The sequence below is a fragment of the Nanorana parkeri genome, unplaced genomic scaffold, assembly GCF_000935625.1.
Source record: "Nanorana parkeri isolate BGI_ZX_2015 unplaced genomic scaffold, ASM93562v1 scaffold743, whole genome shotgun sequence".
Taxonomy (NCBI): Eukaryota; Metazoa; Chordata; class Amphibia; order Anura; family Dicroglossidae; genus Nanorana; species Nanorana parkeri.
In genome coordinates, this window is record NW_017307011.1 from 459,733 (window position 1) to 481,746 (window position 22,014).

The window sequence follows — 22,014 nt, forward strand, 5'->3', positions numbered from 1 at the left end:
GTCCATGGACAGAGCCAGATCCCAGCCTCTGATGATGACCTGTCACAGCAATCACTGCCCCCATTCATTCATTCCTGACACACATCCACCCTGCTCAGACTAGTCCGGCTGGGTCTCCGTCGCTGTGCATTGTGGGACAGTTTAGCCATTATAGCCACTCTGCCCTGTCACTTTAACAAAAGTCAGACTCCTGGCTAACTCTGTTCTGCGTGACAGAGACTGCAGCCAATGAGAGCAGACCGTCCAGCTGAACCCCGCCCCGCCTTCCACTGCAGTCCAGCCTGCGCTGCTGAGTGACAACTAAGCTGCATCAATGAGCGCAGTGTCCAGAGAGAGCCCGCCTCCAGGGCGTTACCACGGCAACGGGACTGAAGGGAGCGGCGGAGCCGGGAAGAGGTAAGAGAGGCCCGGGGGTGTCAGCCCGGGAGGAAACCGGGTTACCTGGAACGGGTGGTGGGGGTACCGTGGCAGGGATGTCCTGGCCGGGCCTGGGAGTCCGGGGTGGGGGATATACAGCGGAGTCTGGGACCGGACCGTGCATCCCTATGTATCTATATATAGCTCTATCTGGCACATCGAACGAGGACAATAACATGAATCCTGTACACAGTCTTTACTATCATCACGATTGAAGGGTTAATACAGTAAACCATTCATTGCCGGGGCAGAGCAGATGTCCTGCCTGACTGGAGAGCATGCAAGTGGTTAGGGTGCACTTGTATACCAGCCCAGGATTGTACAATGCATGGTGCTCAGAGACTTTGTCTGTGGAGGTCTGTGCAGAGATCAGACTGCGCGTAGGGTCTGTGCAGAGATCAGACTGCGCGTAGGGTCTGTGCAGAGATCAGACTGCGCGTAGGGTCTGTGCAGAGATCAGACTGCGCGGAGGGTCTGTGCAGAGATCAGACTGCGCGGAGCGTCTGTGCAGAGATCAGACTGCGCGGAGCGTCTGTGCAGAGATCAGACTGCGCGGAGCGTCTGTGCAGAGATCAGACTGCGCGGAGCGTCTGTGCAGAGATCAGACTGTTCAGAGACGGGTTTGCGGAGGGCCTGTGCAGAGACGGGTCCGCGGGGGCAGGTTATGGGCCTTTCCACTCAGACTTGTGGCTGCTTTCTAAAGACCAGCAGCCCTACCTTCCCCCACAAAGTCTTATACTTACTGCTACTCTGTTCTGCCAGGTCCACGCTGTGTGGATCACGGGAAGCCATTGCTGCAAACCTTCTCTGCTGGTCCCTTGTTGCCTATTCTGCACATGTAAGGATCATTCTCTGATCTTCCTATGGAGAAGCTGCCTGTCTATTATACATCCCAATGACAGACGGCCTTTCCATGGAATGTTTGCTTTGTGGAAGGATCAGCTGGAGAGTTTGCAGCTCCCCCCGTGGGCCGCACGGTGTGGATCTGGCAGGACCGTGGCCAGGTAAGTATAAAAATATGGTTAGGTACTTGGGGTGGTCGGGGGGTTATTTGATATTCTTATAATATCAGTTGTGGTCGGTTATTTTTGATGCTGGCAGCGTATATAGGCGCATATCTCGCCGAGCATGATGGTAGAAGAGACGTGGTATCTGTGAACACATTATCAGAAGCTGCCTCCATCTTCCCTCTGTGTATAATCGCCTGATGAGACTCCTCTGTAGCTCTGTGCCGACTATTCTCATATTGGGCAAGTCACTTGCAGGATTAGGACCACAGAAAGCACAGCTGGAGGGCCGGCGGTGCCCGCACCTGTCCAAGATAGGTGACAACCATCTAATGCCAGGGTAGGCAACCTTGGCATTTCAGCTGTGCTTAAACTACAAATCCCATCACGCCCCTCTCCAAGGCCAGGCGTGGGCATCTCCGGCCCTCCAGCTGTGCTTTCTCTACAAATCCCAACATGCCTCTGTCTCTGGGAGTCATGCCTGTGGCTGTCAGTCTTGCAATGCCTCATGGGACTTGTAGTTCTACAACAGCTGGAGGGCCGAGGTTGTCCACCCTGGCATTAGATGCTTGTTGCCTATCTGTTAGAATACCATCTGATTGGGAATGAACATATGGGAATTATATGACCGATGCTTGGGGGGGAACGTTGATTTACCTGGATTTATTTTAGCTGATCACCTAAGTTACCCCAAAATGACGCTGTTATCCCCCATTCAGACCTACGGCCCTATTCACACCATTGCATTGCATGAACGCACAACAAACTCTGGAAAAAAACACACGATTTGATGTGCGTTCACGAAATACACACCAAACGCGGAACATGCTTGTGATGCCATTACTAGTTAATGGCACCCCAAATGTGTCCGGGAAAACACGCACTTCTCCCACACATTCAAATACACAAATGACGCGGAACACATGTCTCAGATTTTGCTGCATGCACTATATTCCCACGTTTGGCGCCCATTGAAATCGAATAGGCACCAATAATAATAATGGGATTGTTCATGTCGAGCGTTGTCACACTTTGGGATAAACAGACACCAATAAAAATAAAGGGATTGTTCATGTCGAGCGTTGTCACACTTCGGGATAAACAGGCACCAATAATAATAATGGGATTGTTCATGTCGAGCGTTGTCACACTTCGGGGTGAACAGGCACCAATAATAGTAATGGGATTGTTTATGTCGAGCGTTGTCACACTTCGGGGTGAACCGGCACCAATAATAGTAATGGGATTGTTCATGTCGAGCGTTGTCACACTTTGGGAAAACGGGCACCAATAATAATAATGGGATTGTTCATGTCGAGCGTTGTCACACTTCTGGGATAAACAGGCACCAATAATAATAATGGGATTGTTCATGTCGAGCGTTTTCACAATTTAGGAAGAACGGGCACCAATAATAATAATGGGATTGTTCATGTCGAGCGTTGTCACACTTTGGGAAGAACGGGCACCAATAATAATAATGGGATTGTTCATGTCGAGCGTTGTCACACTTCTGGGATAAACAGGCACCAATAATAATAATGGGATTGTTCATGTCGAGCGTTGTCACACTTTGGGAAGAACGGGCACCAATAATAATAATGGGATTGTTCATGTCGAGCGTTGTCACACTTTGGGAAGAACAGGCACCAATAATAATAATGGGATTGTTCATGTCGAGCGTTGTCACACTTCGGGGTGAACAGGCACCAATAATAGTAATGGGATTGTTTATGTCGAGCGTTGTCACACTTCGGGAAGAACCGGCACCAATAATAGTAATGGGATTGTTCATGTCGAGCGTTGTCACACTTCGGGATAAACAGGCACCAATAAAAATAAAGGGATTGTTCATGTTGAGCGTTGTCACACTTCGGGAAGAACAGGCACCAATAAAAATAAAGGGATTGTTCATGTCGAGCGTTGTCACACTTCGGGAAGAACAGGCACCAATAATAGTAATGGGATTGTTCATGTCGAGCCTTGTCACACTTCGGGAAACCCGTCACGAGACGCTCAGCTGTAACTGGGGGCTTAGACACACTAGCATGGCTGAAACATGTGCATGTTTATATCCCCATCCTCCTATAGAGCGGGGGTGTAGTATTTGGATATTTGGCCACCATCTCTTGTCTGCGGAGAGTTAACTTCTTCATTGCCTGAGGGAAAACACATGTGATGCTGGTTTGACTCCAGAACATGTGTTGGCTCATCCGACAGTGAAATGTATTAATTATAAGTAACAGTTTCCACATTGTTAGCCCAGGGCGGCTTATTATTCTCAGTGGATCCTTGGGGTGCCTCCCTCACCCCGGGTCTGTTTTCAGAGGCAGTGAAGGTTCCAGGGGATTGGTCGGGATGTTTTTTACTGGAACTGTGCGGTTGAGCATCAATAATTGTCAAAGTGAGTCTAAACCCAAGAACAAAAATGTATTAGATTGCACCTTACCCAGTGGTGTCCTTAGTCTTTTTGCCGCCTGAGGGAGTGCACGCAATAAGAGCGGGAGTTGGGTAGAGGAGACAGTGCCGCCAGACACGAGAGTGATGGCGCCCTCTGCAGGCTCTGCATCTCCCTGCAACGCTCTTAGTAATCTGGGACGCTCTGGCCGGCGTACCTCCCAGGTCCTGGCAACCAGTGACATCACTGGCTGCCAGGAGCTAGGCGGGATGCCAGCCAAAGCGTCCCAAGTAGCTCAGAGCTGGATGGGGAGATGTGTATGGGCCCTATATATCTCCCGGCCTGACTCTTAGACCTGGGACGCTCTGGCCCTAAAGGGGGTTTGTAGTCCACTGGAAGGTATGAGCTCACTGGATCTCTGGCAGGATCAACAGATATTTTTTTTGCAGTTATCAAACAGATATAAGAAAAGGCTTTGAGTTGTGTTTTAAATGTTCATGTTCCTCGCTTCAGCGGTCTCTTCTCACCAATGCTCAGGGTTGTGGGCGGGCCCTCACGGTGCTTGCATACAATGCAGGGCTGTCGGCCCTGAATTTTACTTGATGACGTCAGCATGTGACCACCAGAGGGAGTGGCTTAGAGTTGGGTTTTCGGGGGACTGCTTAGGCAGATGAAGGGAGCCTGCTGGAACGAGGAATAAGGTAAGTATTACACCTCATTCTCCTATGTCTACACTTAAAGGGGAACTCCAGGATTTTCAATGCCCCCCCCCCCATACTGCAAGGGTTAACTGCTCGTGTTGGTCTAGGGGGCGCAAATAAAGAAAATATACTCACCCAATACTCAGTTCTGCCTGGCTGCTAGACTGGTCCCCGCAACCTTTTCTACCCTGGGCTCCCCTGGGGGGGTGGGTCTATGCCCCGCTGGCGTTATAACGTCTATGCAGGGTCCATACACTTGCATTTGACGTGAGGAAGCCAAGGGACATTCACAGGCAGAGCAAAGGGGGAGAGAGGTGAGCGGTCACTGCCGTCGGGTGAGTCTATCTTCTTCATTCCGTTCCCTAGACCAGAATAAGCAGTTAACATTTGCAGTGCGGGAGTAGCCCCACTGCAGGGGTTAACGTTTGAGAATCCTGAAGATCTGCTTTAGCAAGCATTTAACCCTTGCCGTGCTTTTCAATCCCCGTAGTTCAGCTTTAACAGACCGAGAAGGATCTAATAAGAGAAGTTAATTGTTGGGGTTTCCATACACTTTTGGTGTATGGATAGGGTGCCCCTGACCATGAAAGTGTTTGGTCGGTGTCGCATACCTTTTCAGAGCTTGAAGTGATGAGGGAAGCCTCTCTTGCAGCTCTGGTCCCGAGACCCTTGAGTAATGGAACAGGGAACTCGGGGCACAAGTGCCTGAAGACTGGTGACGGAATCGCAGTTCTGAATCACTACTGTAGCGCAGCAGACAACGCAAGGGGTGCACGTCTGGGATGCAGATCTGGTGGTAGCTAGGTCAGGGGCCAAGCAGGAATCAAGCGGCAATGCAGTACCAGGCAGTAGACAAATTCTTAGTGGAGGACAGGCCGAGGTTAAACCCAGGAGGACAGCGCGGTATAGGAACAGGAGGCAGAAGAGGTGTCGGGGAACCATCCGAGGTCAAGGTGCAGGAGAACAGCAGAAGGGTCAGGATAGCCGGGTCAATAAACAGGAACACAGGAACAATATGCTGGATCTTGATAGCAGAAAGCCGACGATCATCCAGCACTGAGCATCAGGGGGACAGTTTAAATTGCCCGTCTGCGCTAGAATCTGTAGTGTGCGCGCACACACATGTGAGCACACGCGCGCATCTGTGCAGAGACGCATACCCAGGCCTGACTCCATGGGTCAAAATGTGCGTATGCGCAGATGCTCGCGCCGCTCTACCAGCAGGAACTCCTTGACGGGCTTCTTCACAACCGGTTACCAAAACTTTCCAGCATGCTAGATAATTTTTTACATGCATCCATACATCCCAGTACTAAATCAGTGTCGCGCCAAGCACAGCGAACCTTCCACAGCGGCAGTGAATGGAGAAATGAAGGCGTACATTGCAGCCAATCAGAAACCGTTCTGATTAGATAGGGTTACAGTAAAATGATGATACCTGGTTGCTATACGTAATGGCGGTTTATACAGAATTGTTGCACTTTGTACTCCTTGAGTAATCCTGTTTTTATGTATTTTGGATTCAGTACAATGAACCAGACGGTGCTAAGGGATGCGTCTGTTACAGGGGAGATTGTAAAGCTGGTCATATACCTTGCAGGCTGATTGTACAATCTCCTTCAGAGCTGTGACCTATGTGGTGTGAGCCTCTACAATACCTGGGCAGTCATTGAATTGGTTGGGTCCTCTCATAACATTATTTGTGGTAGATGTAATGTAAATTGTAGATGTAGATTATGATTTGTGTGGATATTGGCGAGGCGCTGTGGGAAAAAGTAGATCGGATGAGTTGGACATTTTGGTTGAATTTGTGGTGTAACGTCAAGAAAACCCGGGGTACCAGGTTTGTACCATATAATATACTCGGCTTGGTGTATTTGTGAATGGCGTATGAGACATATAGCCAATGCTTTGTAACAAAGGGAACAGGGGCTTTTAACCCAGGGTATTTGTATTCCTTAGAAGTACAGGAACCCAATGACGAGGGTAGGGGAGCCCGATGACGAGGGTAGGGGAGCCCAATGACGAGTGTAGGGGAACCCTAAGAGGAGGGTAGGGGAGCCCAATGACGAGGGTAGGGAAGCCCAATGACAAGGGTAGGGGAGCCCAATGACGAGGGCGGGGGAACCCAATGACGAGGGCAAGGGAACCCAATGACAAGGGTAGGGGATCCCAATGACAAGGGCGGGGGATCCCAATGACGAGGGCGGGGGATCCCAATGACGAGGGTACGGGAGCCCAATGACGAGGGTACGGGAGCCCAATGACGAGGGTACGGGAGCCCAATGACGGGATTATGGGACTATATCTCCGAATACTTCAAATAAATAAACGGGATTCTCTGCATTTTTGTACCTGAAATCAAAGTGAAGAAATTGACTTGATCGCTCAGGTGACCCAACAATGTCCCTAGTTGTAGCTTGATTTTGTGTTTTTGTGATTTGCATTTTAATTTAAAGAAGATAAAATGTATTATGATTTTCTTTCAGTTCTGTTCCTAAATATTCATAAAAGAAAACTGAGCTAATACTGATAAGGGTCTATTTATAAACAATTTTCATAGCTATTTGCCCTGCGAATCTCTGTGAACGGTCGTTCTGTGTGAATGGAGGCCAAAATGAATGTTCTTAGTATATTTTCAGGTAGATTGCAACATTCGGAAAATACCACAAGGATCCCAATGACGAGGGCGGGGGATCCCAATGACGAGGGCGGGGATCCCAATGACGAGGGCGGGGGATCCCAATGACGAGGGTACGGGAGCCCAATGACGAGGGTACGGGAGCCCAATGACGAGGGTACGGGAGCCCAATGACGGGATTATGGGACTATATCTCCGAATACTTCAAATAAATAAACGGGATTCTCTGCATTTTTGTACCTGAAATCAAAGTGAAGAAATTGACTTGATCGCTCAGGTGACCCAACAATGTCCCTAGTTGTAGCTTGATTTTGTGTTTTTGTGATTTGCATTTTAATTTAAAGAAGATAAAATGTATTATGATTTTCTTTCAGTTCTGTTCCTAAATATTCATAAAAGAAAACTGAGCTAATACTGATAAGGGTCTATTTATAAACAATTTTCATAGCTATTTGCCCTGCGAATCTCTGTGAACGGTCGTTCTGTGTGAATGGAGGCCAAAATGAATGTTCTTAGTATATTTTCAGGTAGATTGCAACATTCGGAAAATACCACATTATGACCACTAGATGGCACTAAGGAGCATAGGCAATACGTATTTTCCAATGCTCCATCTAGTGGCCATAATGTTGTATTTTCTGAATATCACATTCAACCTGAAAATATACTAAGAACATTTATTGTTGCTTCCATTCGTACAAAACGAACGTTCACAGAGATGCAAAGGGTGAATGGTTCTAGGAAGTGTGTTTAGTGTTTTGGTTTTGGTCTCATAGCCATCATCAGACTATTGATCGGCATCTGGCTGTGAAGTCTGCTGCCGGTCTGTGCAGTTGTTTTTATCTGATGAATAACATATTCCCTGGGGGATAAGAAGTAACTGTGAGGAATCCTGGCAGGTTTAACATTTTATATTCTAACCTGCTTCCAAAATATTAGCAACTGGAATGTGATTGGTGATGGTGGTTTATACTCAAATGCAGTATATTTGTACATAATGAGAAAAATGACTATACAGTATGTGATATATATATATATACACACACATATACTGTATAGTCATTTTTCTCATTATGTACAAATGCTCTGAAACGAGCCACACGCTCCTCAGCCCCGGAAGGATCCCCCCCAGCCCTCGGACAGTTAAACCACATCCACATAATTCCGCTTAGGAGACAAGTAGCAGATCAGACTGTACACTTCACAGATTGTCGGGCTGTGCTCCCCCGTCTGAAACATTTAGCTAATTAGGCAGCTCTGGTTTTGTGTATCTCTTCGGGGCAGATCTGAGCAATCAAACATGATGGAGTTTGATGGTGGGAAAAAAAAATCTGGACCGTCTCCAAATGAGATATGTGACACATAAAAGCAGAAAGTACTGACATAAGAGATATGTGAGGCCAGGATCAGTGCGCTGTGTGTTTATCTCCAGAGCACAGACATAGCCTACCCATCCTGAATGACCCATTCTATATCTGAAGGAGCACAGACATGGCCTACCCATCCTGAATGACCCATTCTATATCTGAAGGAGCACAGACATGGCCTACCCATCCTGAATGACCCATGTCTCCTTTCCCTTGCAGGGTCCTATGGAGCCAACCTTGTGTGTGCTAGTAAGCTGTGTGTGTCTTTACAAAGGTACAGCAAGGCAAGACACTCCCCTCACCCCACTCCTTCCTTCTTTAAGAAAGAACTCCGGGAAAAAATATTTTTGACCCGTTCAGTGGAAGTACCCGAGCAAGGTTAAAGTCAGGGGTGGGCAACTCCGGCCCCCCAGCTGTGTTTAAGTACAAATCCCAACATGCCTCTAGTCATGCCCGTAACCGTCAGTCTTGCAATGCCTCATGGGACTTATAGTTCCGTAACAGGTGGAGGGTCAGAGTTGCCCACTCCTAGTTTAAGTGCTCATTTTTGTCTAGGGTGTAAAATAAAAAGTTATACTCACCCGAACCTCAGAGCCGCCTGGCTCTTGGACCGGTCCTTCCAGCCTCTCTTCCCCTCCGCTCTAGTGGTCCAAGGATCCTTGAGTCCTCACGTCCAAGACACTGTGGGGGGAATTTAGGGTCGGTGAAGACCTGGGCGATCCGGGACGCGCAATTGTGCACAATTGCCCACTGTGATTGCCGCACAGCCACACTGATTTAAATGGGGTTACCTCTGTGCGGCAATTGCAGAAAAAAAGGTACATGTACCTTTTTTTGCGATGCACAACTGTTTTAGCCATGATCATGTTCGGTTGCACGGGCGGAAATGCGGTGCGAAACAACGCGATCCGCCTGGTTCAACTGGGGTGCCATTACAAAATAATTGCACCGCCAGTGCGATCGGTGGTGGGCGACTCCGTGACCGTGGTATCGTGCACGATTGCCAAGTGGTCACGGATCGCCCAAGTGTAAACCTAGCCTTATCAAAACTGGAGCAGACAGAATCTTGCGCATTTGCCCATGGCAACTCATCAGCCGCTTTTTTTCAGTTTGTTCAGTTAAGCTTTGAAGATGGAAGCTGATTGGTTGCCATGCAAATTAAATTCCCCTCAATGTGGGGAAGACATGAAGGCGCCGAGGGACATTCCCTATCTGCAGCAAAGGGGAGACAGCCTGGAAGGACTGGTCTAGGAGCCAGCCTCACCAGCCATATTACTTCTTCCACCTCAAGCATGGTGTGGCCTACTTGCTCCATCTCCCTGTGCAGCCTGGCTTGAGTAGATGTTGCTAGGAGGAGGAGACTGGTTGTTAGGGGCAAAAATACACTAAAACGCATGTCCATTTGTTTTAATGCGCTCTCATTAAAGTCTATGGGGCCAAAGACACCAACTGCACCTTTTTTCTAAGTCCATAGACGTGACCAGGGCCCCATAGAAAATAATGGGATTCCTGTTGTTCATTGTTGAGTGAGGCACATCATATCGCAGCGGTGTGAAAGAAGGACTGATTCACTTTTCTGTTGTGGTTTGTGAAGAGTTAAGCAGTGGGGCAGTGAGGTTTCACACTGAGTAATAGCAATTTCCTTCCATTTACTCAGGCCCCATGGTACCTATAATGGCTGACATCACTCTGACACATTTTATATCATTTCACTGACACGGTATATTACTATTATTGCTCGCTCCACCATAGTGGACCTCAAAACCACAGCAGAGCTCTCCGAGCCGGGAGGGGGCAATGTTTTTACTCGGTCCTCCTTGTTCCCGGCGCATCCACTCAACATTCTCACTTCCCACTTGTGTGAGAATACAGAAGTTACTTTCTCACAGTATGGGGTGGGGATAGTAGACGGAAATAGATCTGAGATGCAGGAAAGTGCAGACCACAATAATAATGATGGTTGCTTGTCATCATGAAATATTTCGTAACTGGGCAGGGGTCAGCTGATTATTTTATCAAAAGGGACAAATGCTTCCATGTTTATTAAGAGCAGGCAAGTCTAGTACACCGGCCTTTCCCAACCTTTTATCAGGGATGGTGTCCTTTCAATGTATGGAACATCTCCAGGCATCCCAGTCTAAAATGTAAATGTTAAAAATGATGTGGGGTCCCCCCCCAATTCTTATTCTAGAACCCACAATAACGTTGAATCTATGGATGTTAGAGAGGTCAGATACAAGTGAGGCTCTTGGCTTCATATTCTACTGAGCAGTTACAGGGAGTGTGACTGACCTTCCATCAATGGGGATCGTTACTAAAATCAATGATTCACCATCAGGAAATGACTAGTTCATACTGGTTTGTAAGGTCAGGTAAGACCGACTATCTCTGTATTAAATAATACATGCTTCAATGTGTGTTATTTTATTAAATGAATTACGGTAAATCAATTTGCCACCAACAACAGGAGTGATATGGTGCCCCATCATTGGTGTCAGTGGGAGGAATGATGCCCCAACGTTGGTGTCGGTGGGGGGAATGGTGCCCCAACATTGGTGTCAGTGGGAGGTATGGTGCCCCATCATTGGTGTCAGCGGGAGGAATGGTGCCCCATCATTGCTGTCAGTGGGAGGAATGGTGCCCCATCATTGGTGTCAGTGGGAGGAATGATGCCCCAACGTTGGTGTCGGTGGGAGGAATGGTGCCCCATCATTGGTGTCGGTGGGAGGAATGGTGCCCCATCATTGGTGTCAGTGGGAGGAATGGTGCCCCATCATTGGTGTCAGCGGGAGGAATGGTGCCCCATCATTGTTGTCAGTGGGAGGAATGGTGCCCCATCATTGCTGTCAGTGGGAGGAATGGTGCCCCAACATTGGTGTCAGTGGGAGGAATGGTGCCCCAACATTGGTGTCAGTGGGAGGAATGGTGCCCCAACATTGGTGTCAGTGGGAGGAATGGTGCCCCATCATTGGTGTCAGTGGGAGGAATGGTGCCCCATCATTGGTGTCAGTGGGAGGAATGGTGCCCCATCATTCATGTGCATATTAGGAATAGTGCCAAATTTTTTTGGTGTCAGTGTGAGGAATTGCGCCCCGTCATTGGTGTCGGTGGGAAGAATAGTGCCGCAAGGACCAGTTCTATATAAGCAGAGTATTCTTGTATTATGATTATTGATTAGCGCGGTGCGTCTGCTTGATGCCATTTTTATTTATAGTATTAGCACGGCAGCTTTTCATCTTTTATATTTGTTTTTTATCACTTTGAGACAGCTTCCATAGCGCAGAATGTCTTTATAATTACCGTATATACAAGCAGAGGGCCATGGTTTGGGGAGCACTGCAATAACAGCTGCCAGGCATGTAGTTTTCATGACTGCATCTACGCCTCTCTGGCCACTATGTCATTTAGCTGCTGAGCCCTCCCATCTCCAGCCATTATTCACAGTGCGGAGTGGCTATGAAGAAGAAGGGGTACAGCTTGTTTAAAGGAGAACTATGAGGCGAGTGAAAATCACTCAGCCTCATAGTTCTAGCCGACCTGTGACAATGAAACTGTCACAGGTCGGCTCAATAGATCGGAAAGTGAGCGAACACATAACATCGCTCGCTCACTTCTCGATCCTGTCCCTGCAGAGAGCCGTGACTGATTCCCCCCTCCCCTGTCCGATCCTCCGGCGCTGACTGGCGGAACGGATGGGGGAGGGGGCGGGTACAGCTTACTCTGCCTCTAGATAGGCAGAGCCAGCTGTCACTCACGCCGCTGGGTGGATCCAGACAGTAATGTCGGGATCCATCCCAGCTGCGGCGTCTCAGTATACCGCGAGCTGTAGCCCCCCCTTTTCCCCCTACGGGGAAAAGCCCTGACCCCATAGTTCTCCTTTTTAATGTAAATTTCTCTTCTTATGCCTGTACCTGATCTTTCATTTCACGCTTTATCTGGAGCTCTGCTTTAAACTTGCATCTGATCGGCACTTCATTTCAAATGACAAGGTCCGATTATCTCCTGCGTGTTGGCGTACAATCGTTCTCTGTCATCAACGCCGTGTTTTCTGCAAGCTCATACATTTCAGAATAAATCAGTCAGTAAGGAAATGTATTGAAGTATTTGTCATTATTTCCTTTAGAATGTAAAGTGCACATTGTGCAAAGGCATCGGTTCATCAATGTCAGGGGCAGTCAGGAAGTGTCGGCATCTGGAACGAAGCACGCCTTGCCAGCAGCCAGGGGCCATATGTAGTTGATATTATATCTAGCGAGGAGCAGATTATGACTGCCACCACAGGATATTAATGCACTCTGACAGGACTGCTTTTGCCAATGGGCTCCCAGCCACAGTTCATAAGCTGCACTGTCTGTACTGCGTTGCTGCCAACGGTAGTGACGTTGCCGAAATTCACATCAAAACTGACATTTCACATTTGCAGCAGGGTAATTGTCGGCATTACCTGATCACATTATTAGTCTGTATCGACAGGCTTTTGGGCTTATGTTGATGGTATCTGTTTGAGATGCTTCGGAATTATTTGACCTTGCAGCAAACAAATTGTAAACCGGCTCAACCTGTAGCCCGATGTCACGCATAAAGCGGGAAATGCTGGTCCTCAGGAAAGGCAGTCTGCCTCAGTTCACAACAAATATAACGCAGGTTCCGGGACGAAGCGTCATGCTCTGATCCTTTATTAAATATCAAATGAGCAGTTCACAACATAAAACCGATAACTCTTTTCAGCAACACATTGCTTAAGTCTTAGGTCAGTCAGCCACGTATGTCTGAAACGCGTTAGTGGGTTTTATGATGTAAACTGTTCATTTGACATCTAGCAGAGCATGAAGCTATGTGCCAGGACCTGTGTTGCACTTGACCTGCTCCAAACAGATTTGCATTTCCATTGACTTCTATGGAAACACGAAACCTGTCTGAAAGGAACAAAACAGCCCCTTATTTTGAGTAAATAGGTATATCTTACTCAACCTAAATATTATTATTATTATTATTATTAATAATAATAAATATGTTATTTATAGGGATCTAAAGCCTAGGCACCATAGATTACATGGTCCGCTTTATCAGGAGCATTTTGGGTGCTTCATATCATTAGAGACAGCGAAGAGTCTTTTTTGGTCAGACATATCCTGTCTGGTAGACTTGAGGTGAGATAAGAGGATCAGCAAGTTACAATTGCTGTGCTCCATCACTAAGAAGGAAGCAAAGCTTTCAAATATATAGAGGTAATATGGCTGCCTCGTGTACATACGATCACATGACAAACTATACATAGAAATCAGGTTTGTAATACTTTAGGACCCAGTTCACAGCTTGACTTTTTATCGCTCCTTTCCTTAAGTGTGACAACACTCAGCAAGAGGAATACTGTTGTTTTCAATAGCCCTGTTTACATGTCCCTGTGTACACAAGCTTCTTTTGGGGCAGAATTGTACGTTTTGGCCTCCTGGACTTTAATGGGAGTGCTGGGATGCTCAAATTGTATCGCATGACACCCAGGACATGCAGTTCTGACATGAAGTACCAGCTGCGGAGGAAGTTCTCCTTACCTCCCACTGACACAGACAATGGGACTTGCCCGCACCCCCCTCCTCGACTCTGTTTCGGTAAGTTCCGGTGTGTATCCGGGACTGACAAGTTTAATAGGGACTGCTGACACGTTTAGTGCCCATGCACACAGAATCCAAGGGCTGTCATATAATGGACAGGGACCTCTGACACTTGTAGTGCCCTCACACACAGGACTGTCATATAATGGACAGGTCCTGCTGAGACTTGTAGTGCCCTCACACACGGTACACCCAGACTGTTGTATAATAATTTTATGACTGTCCTGTGTGTAAGGGCACTGCAAGTGCCAGCAGGCCCTTCCCATTATATGACAGTCCTGTGTGTGAGGGCACTACAAGTGCCAGCAGTCTCTCATGTGATCAAATTGGGGTTTTCTAGTTTGTTGACTGCATTAAAGTATTTTCGGGGGTTCTCTCTTCGGTATGGTACTTGCAGAGTCCCTGCCGAGTTTAACAGACCTTCATTGAGAAGACCTGCCAGTACCTCTAATGGTATTAAAACAGGAGTCCTGACATTACTTCTAATGGCCCACACAGAATCCAGTCCGGTAAGATCAATGAGCTCCATAGAATCTGGACCAGAACATCCACAGTGCCCTGAAGGGAGCTGGGCATGTCGTTTCTGATTCAGAGAGGTATTTAAGCACAAGCTCTGCAAGGGGCTGGTGCTGTGTCTTCAAGTCCACTTTCTGTCCATACAAAAGCTATAATACTGTTGTTTGTTTCCTGTTGCTGACCCGGACTGTCTGATCTCTCTTCGCTTGTTGCCTGACCTGATTTTCTGCCTGAACCTGATTACTATACTGTCTCCTACCTTACCGATTGACTACTCAATGCTGCCCTGCATTGTCTGACCACTCTCTGTTAGCCGCCTTCCTCGACCCCTGCCTGGATCCAACTACGTCCTTGTCACCTGGGTTTGTCTCCTACCTACTGGCTGCTGACCCTGACCACTCTTTGTTAGCCGCCTTCCTGGACCCCTCCCTGGATCTGACTACGCCCTTGTCTGGCTTTGTCTCCTACCTAATGGCTGCTGACCTGGACCATCTGACCACTCTCTGTTAGCCGCCTTCCTGGATCCGACTACGTCCTTGTCGCCTGGCTTTGTCTCCTACCTACTGGCTGCTGACCTGGACCATCTGACCACTCTCTGTTAGCCGTCTTCCTAGATCCCTGCCTGGATCCGACTACGCCCTTGTCGCCTGGCTTTGTCTCCTACCTACTGGCTGCTGACCTGGCCCGTCTGACTATTCTCTGATTCTCTTGTCGGGATCTCTACCTTTTCCTGACCGCACTCCAGATTACTGTCTTCTCATTGGAGCCCTTCTGTTCTGCTCTACTCTTGGTGGGGCAATCCTGGGGGCTGCGACCCGGTATCAGCAAGCAGAAACCCATCTCCACCATCAGGAGCTCTGGTAAAAACCGGCTGGTGCTTAGACTCCGCGCCTCTCGTCAGCCTGTATCACCTGCCTGAGGGTGTCATCACAACACTCTTCTGTTGCCAGTTACCCAGAAATACTGAGCTTTTCACCAAGTCTGGCAGAGATAGCCTACTGGCTACAGCTACTAAATGGCAGCCTCCACCATGGGCAATGTGTCATTTAATTGGTTATCATAAAGAAAGGACAGATCGAAGTAGGACATGTCCTACTTTTACCACTCATGTCCTCATGTCCCTAATAGCTAGGTTTTTCTTGCGCCCTTGGAAGCAGCATCTTTGCTGTAGCTTAGAGAACACATGTTATGTAGGCTTGTCGAACTCTTCCCATTATCCGTTTTGTTGCAGTAGAAGAAAAGAGAACTAGTAAGAGATCCCTGTGTACATCTAAACTTGGCTTTCTAGCTCTCCACATGGAGTTTCCTTATCCAGCTTGTGCATCAGATAATACAGAACAATGGACGCTCTATCCTATGATTGCCAAGGATCAGACCTATTCCATTCCACTTACAGTTAGGTGGTTGCTGACCTGCCTTAAATTACTCTAAAGATTGCTATCATCCTTCCGTGTACATGGTAATCTGAACTTGCAGACCACATCAGATACCCAGACACTGCCGGGAAGAAGGGAGGAGCAGAATGTGGACGGCTCTAGCACGACGCGTTTCGTCCATAACTGTAAGGACTTTTACATATATTTTATTATTTTCAACAAAGATTAAACAAAAACAGCAAATGCATAAAACGTAGTACGCCGAATCCAACTAAGATGCCAATCATCACAACAATAGACATTAGAAATCCATGGAAAATACTGGAAATTAAACCTGGGCAATCAAGAAGCGCGACAATCCCAGCTGATCCCAAAGCGGAGTGGCTCCAGTGGCTCTGAATTCCTGCTGACACTGTCCTTCCTTCTGGAGGGGGGCTACTTCTGTTTCAGATGGTCCCTCTGTGTGTTGTAAAGTAGTCACCGCTCCAAGTTTGCTCCCATGCTGAACTACATTCCCAATACAAATTAGTAAATTAAAAGTGAGATTGTAGTCCATCACAGGAGTGAGCTTGGAGCGGTGTCTACTTTACAACACACACAGGGACCATGGGGAATAATATCACATCTAGAGCCTGACGAGGATTCTGACCCTTCCTGAATTCAAAGCAGGAGAAAAAGGTTCTGGCTGGGATCGGGTTTTATAGTAGACATTAAAATTCAGATTTCACATTCATGATGAATCATAAGCGCCCATTTCCTCTTCCTTCCTGTGCGATCACTAGGACTGGTATCAAACTCAACAAAGACGTTAACCCTTTCCTACACTATATGTGTTGTATTGTTTGTTTAGCAGGGTTGGGCAACTCCGACCCTCCAGCTGTGCTTTAGCTACAAATCCCACCTTGCCTCTGCCTATGGGAGTCATGCCTGTAACTGTCACGCTTGCAATGCCTCTTGGGACTTGTAGTTTCATAACCGCTCCTGGTTTATGGCAACCTTTTTGTACAGTTCCCATCCCGTAGAATTGGCAGGAAGTGGGGGAGAAATCTCTCCGCAGGCAGCAGTTAACGTAATGTAGTTTCTAACCCTCCTGCCACTCTATCTAAATCTAAAAAGAAAAGTGTATCTAAACCCAAAACGGTAATATGTAACAGCTTACCAGACTTTAGATATGGTGGCTGCATTAGTTTTCTTTTTTCTACTGGTGATTCTGCCAGTAACCCACTTTCAGTCCTACATGGACAACACTCACTCACCCTTTTGTATCAGGACTACGGAACCCCACCCCACTCCTATTGCCCATAACATAGAGAGTAGGGATGCACCGATACTAGTATCGATATCGGAACTGAGTATTTGGGCGAGTACTTGTATTCGCCCAAATGTTCCTGATGCCTATCCAGATACCGGAACTTCCGGTATCAGGAAGCCAGGCGGCGAGTCATTACATCCTGCCCGGCTTCCTGATTAGCCGGGAAGCCGGCTCCATGCTCAATCGTCACCAGGGAGCATGAAGCTGGCTTCTCGGACAATCAAGAAGCCAGGGGGCGGGCAATTACTCGCCCCCGGCTTCCTAACTGACCGGGAAGCTGGCTCCATGCTCGAGGGAGTGACGATGGAGCCGGGTTCCTGTCCAATCAGGAGCATGGAGCCGGCTTCCTGTCCAATCAGGAAGCTGGGCGCCGTGTGATTACCCGCCCCCCAGCTTCCTGGTTGGCAAAAAAGCTGGCTCCATGCACCTGGTGACAAGGGAGCATGGAGACAGCTTCCTGGCTAATTGGGAAGCCGGGCGGCAGGTCGTTTCATGCCACTCGGATTCCTTATTGGGACTTGCAGTATTGGTATCGGCGAGTACTGAAAATAAATAACAGTACTGGATACCGAAAATGCGGTATTGGTGCATCCCTAATAGAGAGGTGTGGTTCTATAGTTCTCAAAAATGTAATTGAAAAGTCACCACAGGAGCACAGAGAAAACAGAAAGATTTTTGGCAATATTAAGAATTTATTTTTGTTTTTACTTAAACAGATATAACAAAACACTTTGAAAGATATATTTAACAGAACAAAAGGGAGCAGGTAGGAGAAGTTAATTGTTTGGGTCTATATACATTTTTTTAAAGCAGGACTATACTCAGCACCCCTCCACTGAGCTCACTAGTCGGCTCCAACATCATCTCCCGGTCTTCTTTCGGGTTTGCGATCTTCGGCCATCTTGATTGGCCAGAATGAGCACAAAAATTTTTTGCACGTGTGTGTGGAGTTCATTCATCTTGGCGTATGCCAAAATTGTACATGCGCATGCGACACTCAGTGAACATTGTCAGTAAGAAGGGGAACAAGCCAAAGACACACAAGGCTCAATTCACTCAGCTAAAACGCCAGGATAATGACCCTTATGTTAAAATAAGTGACAGTTATTTTGTCCAATGAGATTTGAAAATTGTAGTCACATGACTGAAAATAAATAGCCTTATCCTTGTGTAAGAAGCCTATAGGCTCAAATCGCAAAGCCTAAACACGAGCCTAAGGCAATCTATTTTCTGCCTATAATGTCATTGGCCTCTATTGAAAATAACTCACTTTTTGAAAATAAGGCTTTCTATCCCGGTGTGGTGGCTTTGTGAACTTAGCTTTGGGTATGATCTGCTTGGTCGCCCCTTTTTCATTTATACCACTACAAGCTGAGTATATTAAAAAAAACCTTTTAAATAGTTTTAGAAGTCTAAATGTGTATAAGATTTGAAATGGTGAAGTTTTGGAGGAAGTAATAGAACATTATCTTCATCTGATAATATGCAGAGACTAGGCGGAGGGCGTTGTGCTCAGGCACCCAGCGCTGTCACATGTTTGTATGGAGAGCATGCTCAGCCTTTCTTCTCTAGTTGTCAAATGCTCTGGCGGGGGAGTGAAGGTCTGGAGCAGAGGTTGACAAACTCCGGCCTTCAGCTGTGTTAAAACTACAAATCCTATCATGCATCTGCCTCTGGGAGCCATGTCTGTGGCTGTCAGTCAGTGCAATGCCTCATGGGGTTCATAGTTGCACCACAGCAGGAGGGCCGAAGTTTGGTGTATCGGGTAAAGCAGTTTTACTTGCCTAATCCCCGCTCCTCTGGCAGTCAGCGCGCTCCTTGACTCCCCCAAGCTCTGGCTTGTTGACTGTCCCTTGGTTTCAGAGCTATTGGTGCTACATTGAATGTGGTGAAGTCAACAGGCCCTGACTGCTGGAGTGTAGAGGGGAGAAGGCTGTGGGTTCCGGTCATGGAGCCTGCAGGAAAGCAGTTTTACTTTCCTGATCCCCGCTCCCCCAGCAGTCGGTGCTCTCCTTGTCTCCCACAAAATTTAGCTTGTAGACAGTCCCTTGGCGTCAGAGCTATGGGCCCTGCATTGTATACATTGATGTCAACAGGCTCTGACTGCTGGAGCTTTAGAGGCTATGGGTGCTGGTTGTGGAGCCTTCGGGAGCGGGGTTCAGGTAAAGCAGTTTTGCTTACCTCATCCCCACTTCGCCAGCAGTCGGTGCTCTCATTGTCTCGCCTAAGCTTTAGCTTGTGGACTGTCCCTTGGTGTCAGAGCTATGGGCCCTACATTGTATGTGATAACATCAACAGGCCTTGACCTCATAGGGGGAAGAGGCTGTGGGCGCTGGTTATGGAGCATATGGGAGCGGGGATCTGGTAAATCAGTTTTACTTACCTGATCCCCGCTCCCCCCACAGTCGGTGCTCTCCTTGTTTTCCTCAAGCTCTGGCTCGTGGACTGTGCCTCAATGTCAGAATTACGGATCCTTCATTGTATATGATAACGTCAAAAGGCCCTGACCACTGGAGTATTAGGTGAGGAAGAGGCTGCGGGTGCCAGTCATGGAGCCTGCAGGAGCGGGGATCAGGTAAGTAAAACTCCTTTTCCCAGGTTCCCTATATGTAAATGGGCAGTTAACCCTTTCAGTGCAGAGGCGGCCCCACTGTAAGGGGCCAGTTTTTGGTTTTCCCCCAGAGTTAGGTTTCAAGGCAGCCTTGTGGTGTAAACAGGGCACACAAATGTTCTCTATGTGCCCTTGTGGTGACTGGCGTTGATCAGGTGTCAGGCGTGGTACAAAGGAGCCCTGAAGAGATTTTATCTTTCAATGTAGCGATAAGACGAGTGAATAGTTTTACAGCTTTAGAGTCCGCAAACAGCATTTCCTCTTTTCACCTTTATTGCAGAGCTCCAGATCCAAAAATATTCTGCCGTAAAAAGATCACTTGTAAGGTAACCTGTCATTGTGAAATAGGAAGTGAACCGGCACTAGAACCCTCCCGTGTCTCGTAGTATGCTATGGGTTCCTCTCACTTGGTCATGCTTAAAGAGACCCTGTCACCATCTTAAACAATTGCAGGTTAAAGCACAGAGTAATGGAGTATTTTAAATGGTTTTGTTTTTCCTTTTCATAAACAATGTTTTATCGCAATGGGCCTCGGAACTTGCTGAGGAATTGACACTCCATAAGGAGTGGGTTACCTAGCACAGCCCCCTCCTTCCTTTCACATGATAGTCCACTCTTCTTCTGAGAGTGCCTAATTACTCGTTGTGCTGGCCCAGCTCCTCTGCCACTCCCTTCCCCTCTCTACATAACTTTTATATGTTGCTGCCAGGAAGAGGAATACTATTCAATGTAACATGAATGACAGCTTTGAGCCTGCTGGCAGTGTTGCCATGATATCCAGGCTCGAGGCTACCACCGCACTGCAAGGGTTATGTGCTTGTTTTTGGTTCAAAAATAAAAAAAGTTATACTCGCTGGAACCTCGGACACGGCTGGCTGTGATATGGCTGTCTCCTCCTCCACTGCAGCATCGGCATCCTCACTTCCTATGCACTGTGTACTGGATGTGATGATTTGGGGATCTTAGACCGCTCCGAAGGTCATGTGCAAGCCGGCTCCGAGGGTCATGTGGGTATAACTTTGTTATTTTTTAACCTAAACCCAAACAAGCACTTTAACCTTGCAGTCCCACTGCAAGGGTTAAAGAATTATTATTCCTCACGTTTTTTTGCATATTGCTACTGCTAGCAAACGGCAGATGGAAAACATTTTGTTTTTTTAAAGTTAACAAAGGGTTTTAAACTTACCTGTATCTCCACCTCGCGCTCCCGTCTAAAGATCTGAAGGGGGGCGTGGCCAGGCGCATGGAGCGGTAAGACGTGCTTTAGCTCGTCTCCCGCTCACAGGGCACTGAACACAGGCAGACAGCAGCCATCCGCTCTCCCCTTTGCCGACCATGAGTGACCGGAGGAAGAAGGGGAAGAAGCAGCATAAAACGGGCCCCATCTGAAGATTCTTGGGATGCCGTACAGGATCATGGGGCAGGCGCATGCGCAGTTCAGATCTTCGGCTGGGAGACAAGAGGAGACGTAGGGTAGGTCAATGGAGGCAGTGTGCACCCGCACAGACTCCATGGGACAGGAAGAGACAAGAGTCTACGGTGGATCGGAGACCGGCACCAGCACTGGAGAGACTCCTGAAAACTACTGGAAAGAAGAAGATGATCGGATCAAGAGGCGTCATTTAAAGGGTTATTAACGAAGAACTATGGGGTTAGGGCTTTTCCCCATAGTTCTCCTTTGGGTAACGGGAGGACACAAACTAGCGTCCTCCCGTTACCCTAAGCTCAGTATAACGCAAGCTACGGCTTGCTATATACTGAGACGCCGCAGCTGAAGCGTATCCCGACAATTATGTCTGGATCCGCCCAGCAAATACTTGAAAAAAAACAAAAAGTTTTTAAAACAGGTTTAAACTTACCTGTGTCTTTGCCGCATGCTCCCGTCTGAAAAACCTGAAGAGTCTCGGGCGGCCGCAAAGGACCTTGGGGCGGGCGCATGCGCAGTTCAGATGTTTGACCTGGAGACGAGGAGAAATAAAAGATAAGCCTTTGGAGCAGCGTTCACCCGCACAGACACCGTGGGACATCAGAGAAGAGGAGGACAGAGGAGTCAGCG

General features: G+C 47.7%; 1 protein-coding gene across 2 annotated transcripts in view; it reads left to right on the plus strand.

Moving 5' to 3' along the window:
- Positions 1-252: 252 nt before the first annotated feature.
- ELMO2 (engulfment and cell motility 2) overlaps positions 253-22,014 on the plus strand; it is a 60,009-nt gene continuing 38,247 nt past the window's right edge. For both annotated transcript variants that reach the window (XM_018564313.1, XM_018564314.1), the window contains exon 1: positions 253-396. The gene's annotated coding sequence lies outside the window, so the exon portion shown is untranslated. The remainder of the gene's footprint in view (positions 397-22,014) is intronic.